The sequence below is a fragment of the Gobio gobio genome, assembly GCF_949357685.1.
Source record: "Gobio gobio genome assembly, chromosome: 16".
NCBI classification, from domain to species: Eukaryota; Metazoa; Chordata; class Actinopteri; order Cypriniformes; family Gobionidae; genus Gobio; species Gobio gobio.
The window spans coordinates 650188-658953 of record NC_137109.1 but is presented as its reverse complement, the minus strand read 5'-3'; positions in this window follow the sequence as shown (position 1 = coordinate 658953).

Below are 8766 nucleotides of genomic sequence, written 5' to 3'. Positions count from 1 at the left end.
CGCGTGCACACGGGCGGGCGCGCGCGCGCTCTCTCCTCAAGGATGTGCTCGGATCCACTTGACTAGAACCTGTTATAAATCAGTTATAGTCCTAAATGAAGCCCTGTTCTAACAGCACACCGTAAAACTGTACGCTATTAGTGATTAACAGTGCGATAATGGTTTAATTTGTGATTTAATGACTTCTAAATAACAGCGTCCGTATGGCTTCACTTCCATAAATCACAGAACCGCGGGGCCGCATCCCCGGTGGAAGTGTCCGACAATAGCGCGCTGAGCTCGGGCTCGGCGGAGGCTCTGCGCTGGAGGAATGCGGGTCACAAAAGGGGAAACAAAATGCCTTTGTGCGCGGATCGAGAAGACGAATCAGTCCCGGGGAAAGAATAGAGAACAGAGGAGTGAATAAGAGGGGAGGACAGAGGGGTGGGACTGCTGTCAGATCCAACACAACGTCTCACTTAATGTGGAGGAAATCCGCGCATTATCAGAGCACAAATTAATATGTGCATGCAGAGGTTATGCGGCGCGCGCTGGGATAGGCTTCGCTAGATTCTGCCTTTTTCCCCGAGTTTTATTTCACTTTTAGATTATTTATTTTTGGGGGAATTATTTTCAAGTATATTAATAATGCTTGGTTTATTCCTGGATCAAACTCTTTATTTGTTTCGCATCTATGTTACGTTTTGCGTTTAATTTGATTGAACTTTTAGATTTAAAAGAAAATGCATTTATTGTCAGGTGTATTAATAAATCTCGGGTTATTCCTGAATCAAAATGTAAATGATTTGCGCATATGGGCTGAGTTTTGCATTGGATTTTATTGAACATTTAGATGAAAAAAAAAACGCATCGATTTTTATTTATTTTCAAATACATTAATAAATATTGGTTTATTCCCGCATCTAACTCTTTATTTGTTTAAATTAATTACGCATCTGTAGGCTTAGTTTTGCGTTGGATTTGATTGAACTTTTAGATTTAAAAGAAAATGCATTTATTTTCAGGTTTATTAATAAATCTTGCATCAAAATTAAAATTATTTACGTATATAGCATTGAAATGTATTGAACTTTTAGATTTGCAAAATGCATTTTTGAATTAATTACGCATTTTGCGTTGAATTCTAACTTTTAGATTGAAAACAAAGCGCATTTAATTATTTTCAAAGATATTAATAAATCTTGTTTTATTCCTCAAACGCTGTATTTATTGAAATGAATTACGCATATCACACAACACCTGTGGTTTAAATATACAGCAATTACTTTATTACAGGGCATTCCATAATATTATAGCATACCTGTAAAATGCATGGTTATAATGTGCAGTGAAATAGAGATCATGAAGAGCGCGCGCCGGGTTTTTTTTGTTCACGCGCACACGTTAAATCAAGCTTCGCCTCGATGACAGGTTAATGCTGAGTAGCCATTCGTTTAAGAGCAACACTGGAATTATAGAAATTCATAACATTTATTTTTGAGGATAATCTATATGGTCAAGCACGCGATCACTTGCCTGTTGGAGGACAGGCCCCGGTTCCGGTTCTGTCTGGCGTGAGCGGCGGTCCGTGTAGCCCATTCAGGCGGCGTGTGTCCGGCTGGCGATCCCCTTCCCCTTCCCCAGTGACCAGGAGGATGCCAGGCCTTCAGAGCCACGGATTAGCATAGAAATCTTATTCTGCGGGGACAGTATTAGCAAACATATTACCCTCTAACGCGGCTCTGGCCCCGCCGAGATCCTGTGCTCGGAATCAATTACGAAATTACTCCAACCTCTAAGTCGACATTAACGGGAGAAGAAATGCCATCGACCGGACCCAAATAAGATTTGGAAAAGATGTGATTATTTAATCTCTTGCCAGTGTTTAAGAATCTGATTCATAAAATCGTCTAAAATGAGATGGAATTAAATTCTTATCGGAGTCCCCTGTCATCGTTTCATCCCGTGCTGTGTAGGGCCGGTTTAACAGTGACCCTCATTAGATGGAGAATCCGGGAGTGCGCGTGCCCTGCTCGTGCTCACCTGTGCTCTCCAGCGCGCACCTGTACCTGGACCGCGCTCTAATTACGTGCACGCTGATCTTACCGTTTTGGCGTAAATCTGATTGATCTCCGCGCGTAAGTGACTCTTGTTTAGCAGGCATCGCTGTTTATTTTAGCCTGGCTTGAGAAGGCCGGCGGGGTCATTCGTACAAACGAGGCCAAACGAGTGAGAGGGGGCATATTTTATTTAACACACTGGCATTGTTGTCCACATTAAGCAATTGACAATTATTATCCTGGATGTCATAAATCAGCCGGCAGGGTGAATAGAATGGCCGCTGGAGCTCGGGTCAGTGTCATTAAGCAGCGCCCGTCTCCATGAGGCGTCCCGGGCGCGCTGTCGGGCCCCCGAAGGCATCTGGGGCTCCGCGGGACCTGCTGGCTTCATATCGCCCGATAAATGCTCAATCACACACGCATTAGCGCCAGACAGCGGCCTATTGTACGGAGCGGAGGTTTACTGGAATTAAGCGATTAATGACCAGCACATCGAGAATGATTGAGTGTTTTTTAATGTTTAAAAAATCTCTCTGGGGCTCCTCAAGTTGAACCGCAATTACTGTAGGCCAATCGAGGCCTGTTATCAAACGCTAAATGCGCCCTTTCTCTCTCCCTCTAAACGATGCTGGGTTATTGTAACCCACATTTGGGTCAAACATGGACAAACCCAACATTTGGGTTTAAAATGTAATGTACAAATTTCTTATATTAAATGTATTAATTAATATTGGTTTGGAAATGGACAAAATGGTTGGGTTAAATGTTTGTTTGTTAAGGTGCTGGGCAGTTTTATTCAACCCAACTCTTGTTTAAAATATACTATATGGCTGTCTTAAAATGAACCCAAAATAGGTTGGGAATACAAAATCAGACACATAATTACTAATCAAACCTAATTTTTATTTATAAAGCACATTTAAAAGCAGCCTTGGTTGGCCAAAGTGCTGTACATGAGAGTAAAGAGAGAGAGAGAGAAAATGCAACAATAATAATCAGAATGTGAACATTTATTAATAAGCAATTTTACATTAACTCATTAATAATGTTAATTTATTAAACATATTAACAAATAATCATTCAACATACTTTGGGTTCATTTTAAGCAAGCAATACAGTAATTTTTAAACAATAGATGAGTTGAATAAAACTACCCAGCAGGTTGAGCAAAAATTTAACCCAATCACAGAGCTAAAACAACCCAACCGCTGCGCTAAAACAACCAAATCATTGGCCTAAAACAACCCAATCACTGGGCTAAAACAACCCAACCACTGGGCTAAAACAACCAAATCATTGGCCTAAAACAACCCAATCACTGGGCTAAAACAACCAAATCATTGGCCTAAAACAACCCAATCACTGGGCTAAAACAACCAAATCATTGGCCTAAAACAACCAAATCATTGGCCTAAAACAACCCAATCACTGGGCTAAAACAACCCAACCGCTGGGCTAAAACAACCCAACCGCTGGGCTAAAACAACCAAATCTCTGGGCTAAAACAACCCAACCGCTGGGCTAAAACAACCCAACCACTGGGCTAAAACAACCCAACCGCTGGGCTAAAACAACCCAACCGCTGGGCTAAAACAACCAAACCACTGGGCTAAAACAACCAAATCTCTGGGCTAAAACAACCCAACCGCTGGGCTAAAACAACCCAACCACTGGGCTAAAACAACCAAATCTCTGGGCTAAAACAACCCAACCGCTGCGCTAAAACAACCAAATCATTGGCCTAAAACAACCCAACCGCTGGGCTAAAACAACCAAATCATTGGCCTAAAACAACCCAACCGCTGCGCTAAAACAACCAAATCATTGGCCTATAACAACCCAATCACTGGGCTAAAACAACCCAAAAGCTGGGCTAAAACAACCCAATACTGGGCTAAAACAACCCAATCACTGGGCTAAAACAACCAAATCACTGGGGTAAAACAACCCAATCACTGGGCTAAAATTACCCAATCTCTGGGCTAAAACAACCCAATCACAGAGCTAAAACAACCCAAACACTGGGCTAAAACAACCAAATCACTGGGCTAAAACAACCCAAACACTGGGCTAAAACAACCCAATCATTGGCCTAAAACAACCCAATCACTGGGCTAAAACAACCCAACCGCTGGGCTAAAACAACCCAATCCCTGGGCTAAAACAACCCAACCACTGGGCTGAAACAACCCAATCACTGGGCCAAAACACTGGGCTAAAACAACCCAATCACTGGGCTAAATCAACCCAACCACTGGGCTAAAACAACCCAACCGCTGGGCTAAAACAACCCAATCTCTGGGCTAAAACAACCCAACCGCTGGGCTAAAACAACCAAATCACTGGGCTAAAACAACCAAATCACTGGGCTAAAACAACCCAATAACTGGGCTAAAACAACCCAACCACTGGGCTAAAACAACCGAATCGCTGGGCTAAAACAACCCAACCGCTGGGCTAAAACAACCCAATCACTGGTTGGGTAAAACAACCCAACCACTGGGCTAAAACAACCCAATCACTGGGCTAAAACAACCAAATCTCTGGGCTAAAACAACCCAATAACTGGGCTAAAACAACCCAACCGCTGGGCTAAAACAACCCAACCGCTGGGTTAAAACAACCCAACCACTGAGTTAAAACAACCCAATCACTGGGCTAAAACAACCCAACCGCTGGGCTAAAACAACCCAATCACTGGGCTAAAACAACCCAACCGCTGAGTTAAAACAACCCAATCATTGGGCTAAAACAACCCAACCGCTGGGCTAAATCAACCAAATCACTGGGCTAAAACAACCCAGTCCCTGGGCTAAAACAACCCAACCACTGGGCTAAAACAACCCAATCACTGGGCTAAAACAACCCAATTGCTGGGCTAAAACAACCCAACCGCTGGGTTAAAACAACCCAATCACTGGGCTAAAACAACCCAACCACTGAGTTAAAACAACCCAACCACTGAGTTAAAACAACCCAATCACTGGGCTAAAACAACCCAAACGCTGAGTTAAAACAACCCAATCACTGGGCTAAAACAACCCAATCGCCTGGTTAAAACAACCCAACCGCTGAGTTAAAACAACCCAATCACTGGGCTAAAACAACCCAAATGCTGAGTTAAAACAACCCAATCACTGGGCTAAAACCACACAATCACTGGGCTAAAACAACCCAATCGCTGGGCTAAAACAACCCAACCTCTGGGTTATAACAACCAAATCGCTGGGCTAAAACAACCCAATCACTGGGCTAAAACCACCCAATCACTGGGCTAAAACAACCCAGTCGCTGGGCTAAAACAACCCAACCGCTGGGTTATAACAACCAAATCACTGGGCTAAAACAACCCAATCACTGGGCTAAAACAACCCAACTGCTGGGTTTAAACAACCCAATCATTGGGCTAAAACAACCCAATCACTGGGCTAAAACAACCCAACCATTGGGCTAAAACAACCCAATCACTGGGCTAAAACAACCCAACCACTGAGTTAAAACAACCCAATCACTGGGCTAAAACAACCCAATCACTGGGTTAAAACAACCCAACCGCTGAGTTAAAACAACCCAATCACTGGGCTAAAACAACCCAATCACTGGGTTAAAACAACCCAACCGCTGAGTTAAAACAACCCAAATGCTGAGTTAAAACAACCCAATCACTGGGTTTGTCCATTTTCAACCCAACTTGGGTTGTTTTTAACCCAGCCTTTTTTAGAGTGTATATTCTTTTGCCAATCTTGACCCAAAATATTCTGAGTGACAGAATACAACATACAATTTCTAATACAACACAGTTCTAAATAGATTATACAAAAATAAAACCGTGATATTGAATAATATATTGTTCTCTCTCTCTCTCTCTCTCTCTCTCTCTCTCTCTCTCTCTCTCTCTCTCTCTCTCTCTCTCTCTCTCTCTCTGTGTGTGTGTGTGTGTGGCTCTATGTCCCCTCGCTAGCCTTGATGCACACTGTGTCTCTCATTGGGAAAACAATGGCCGGCATTCTTCTGTCTCCATACGTGTCAATAAATCATATGTGACCCGCGTCATATTTTTGGGAGTTTTGCATTTGTCTTGTAATGAACGAAATGTTTTTGATGAATGAAAACGGATATGAAGGGTCACAGAAGCGGCGATGGTGAACATTTGAACCCAGGGCCGGTCTGGCAGAGCTTTCTCTCTGTGTTCGCCATGATCTCTGGACATTACACGGGCGCGCGATTCCACAAGTGTTCGGAAACTCCTCTCACACACAGTCCAGCTGTTTTATAATGACCTGAGGTGTGTGAGACGCGCTGATGATGGAGATGATGGCGGGAGGAGCTCAGATGAGGATGAATGCTGTGAGTGAGGAGCTGCTCTGGGATCAGCTCAGACTTATTTAACGCGCTTTAATGGAATGGCTCTGCCGGGAGAGCTGATGAATCACTGCTGCAGTCCCTCCACCTGCTCTTCGCAACGTCTGATTCTATTCTCCTCGCTAATAGCTTTATTTTTTAAATATATATACATTATGCACAAATGTTCTAAAGAAATACCTGTTGACATGAATCTGATCTATTCGACAGTGGCTTAAGGGATGATTATTCACTTAATCAAATCATCCTACACCTCATAAAGTGTTTTCATTTATATCTCTACTACTTTTAATTTTATATATCCTATCTTTATTAAAATGATAAATTATGTATTTGTCTTTAATTGTGAAATAACATTGACCCATTGATGTGATTTAGTCTTGTAATTATATAATTGTGCTGTCTGCCGATAAATAATTTACTAATTAATCGCACATTATTTATGCAATTAATCGTGATTAATCGCAATTAAAATCATCTGCGTTTTTATTATTTTTATATTGTTATAATTTAATATAATTTCACAGTTACTATCTAAATGAATGTAGAAATAACTTAGACATTATTTTAAATATGTGTTGTAATGGCATGTTTTTATGAATGAAGGCCAGCATCACTGATACTGATGTCTCTTTAATTATGAATTAAATATATATTAATCCTTATTAAAGCTACAATATTCTCTGTTCCCTTTGTTCTGAGATGAACATTAAAGACAGAATCACAGCGACTGGTTTATTAGGCCGCTGTCACTTTAAGATCTGACGCGCATATCATTAAGTTCATAACTCATTTAAGACATGAGAATGCTCTATGAAACAGGCATTTTGGAATAATTCAGTGTGTTTTTGTTTCCTCGATTCTGAAATGCATCTTTCTGAGCCGTGTGTGTGTGTGTGTGTGTGTGTCATAGTCAGGTCATTCACAGTCAGCGCGTTCCCTTTCATTCAGTCACTACGACGTAAGGTTAGTGACTAACGAATGGGGGTTTCGCTTAGAAGCCTATCAACTTCGAGATCTAGAAAACGCCCAATGGCAGTGCCAATGCCATGGGCATGCGAATTTGCATAGCGGACTCCACCCCACCGCGTGGGTATAAAAGGAAGTACGTGGCAATATCGCATTATGTTTCTGCTTTCGGAGCCAAGAGAACCTACCTCTTCACTCCTCACAAGCCTTCTGAGACTCTGTCAGCCTCTTCGAGACGAGCAGCTTTCCAGTCGGTGTTGGTGTTACGGCGCGTTCCAGTGATCGCATACTTCCTGCCTGCTGATCTGCGCAGTGGTCCGTCTGACAGCTGGTGTGTGTTTCCCTGGGCGCTTCGGCATCGACTGCGAGGTTTTCCTCTCATAAAAGAACTTGCACGTGGCACGTCCTTTTCAGGATGTCTCGCCCGTGCACTTCTGGGTGCGGTCAATTTCTCTCACCCTCTGATGGGCACGAGCGCTGTTTGACGTGTTTGGGCTTTCAGCACGCTCAAGCGGCGCTCGTGGATGATTCATGTTCTCATTGCGGGAACATGGCCATCTCAGTGTTACGGTCAAGACGTGCGGATGCCAGAGCGAGAGTCCCCTCTGCCACACCCCAATCTGCGGTCTCTACGAGAGGCGGCACTTTTGCTGGTGGCCAGGGTGACCCCCTCTCATGCACCGCACCCGCCGTGCGTTCAGGCGAGTACATCGGGGCCGGCTCCTGCCGCGGAGGATGAGGAGATGTCGATCGCCACATCTCAAGGTGGGCTGGAGTCATCTGAGGATGATGATTCGGCTGTGCTGCCACCCTCGGGTGCGCCAGCATTGCCCGAGTTGGACCCAGAATTGACAGCCATGCTTGCCCGGGCAGCCGCGAATCCGACCTGAGCGCTCAAGGCTGGACAATTTGGTTTTTGGGGGCGGCGCGTCCGGGCACCCGTCCTGCCACCCCTCCAATTCTTTTCCTCCTGGAAGTGCATGAGGAGTTTGCTCGGTCCTGGAAGACCCTGTTGTCTTCCCGTGACCGTTCGGCGACCTCCTCCGCCTCCTCCGCCTTCTCCGCCCTCGATGGAGCCGCGGCCAAAGGGTACACTGGGGTCTCCCCAGTCGAACGCTCTGTTGCGATGCAACTGTGTCCTCAGAGTGCTTCGACCTGGCGCGGTGACCCAAAGCACCCCTCCAAGGCCTGTAGGTTTTCGTCGTCTCTGGTGGCAAAGACTTATAGAGCTGCGGGGCAGGCCGCTGCTTCACTGCATGCCATGGCAACTCTTCAGGCCTACCAGGCCAAGTTGCTGTGTGACCTGCACGAGGGCGGAGTTGACCCAGGCTCACCCTGGCTGATATGCGTGAGCGAACCCGTTTCCTCGACGCCCCCATATCCCAGGATGGGCTAT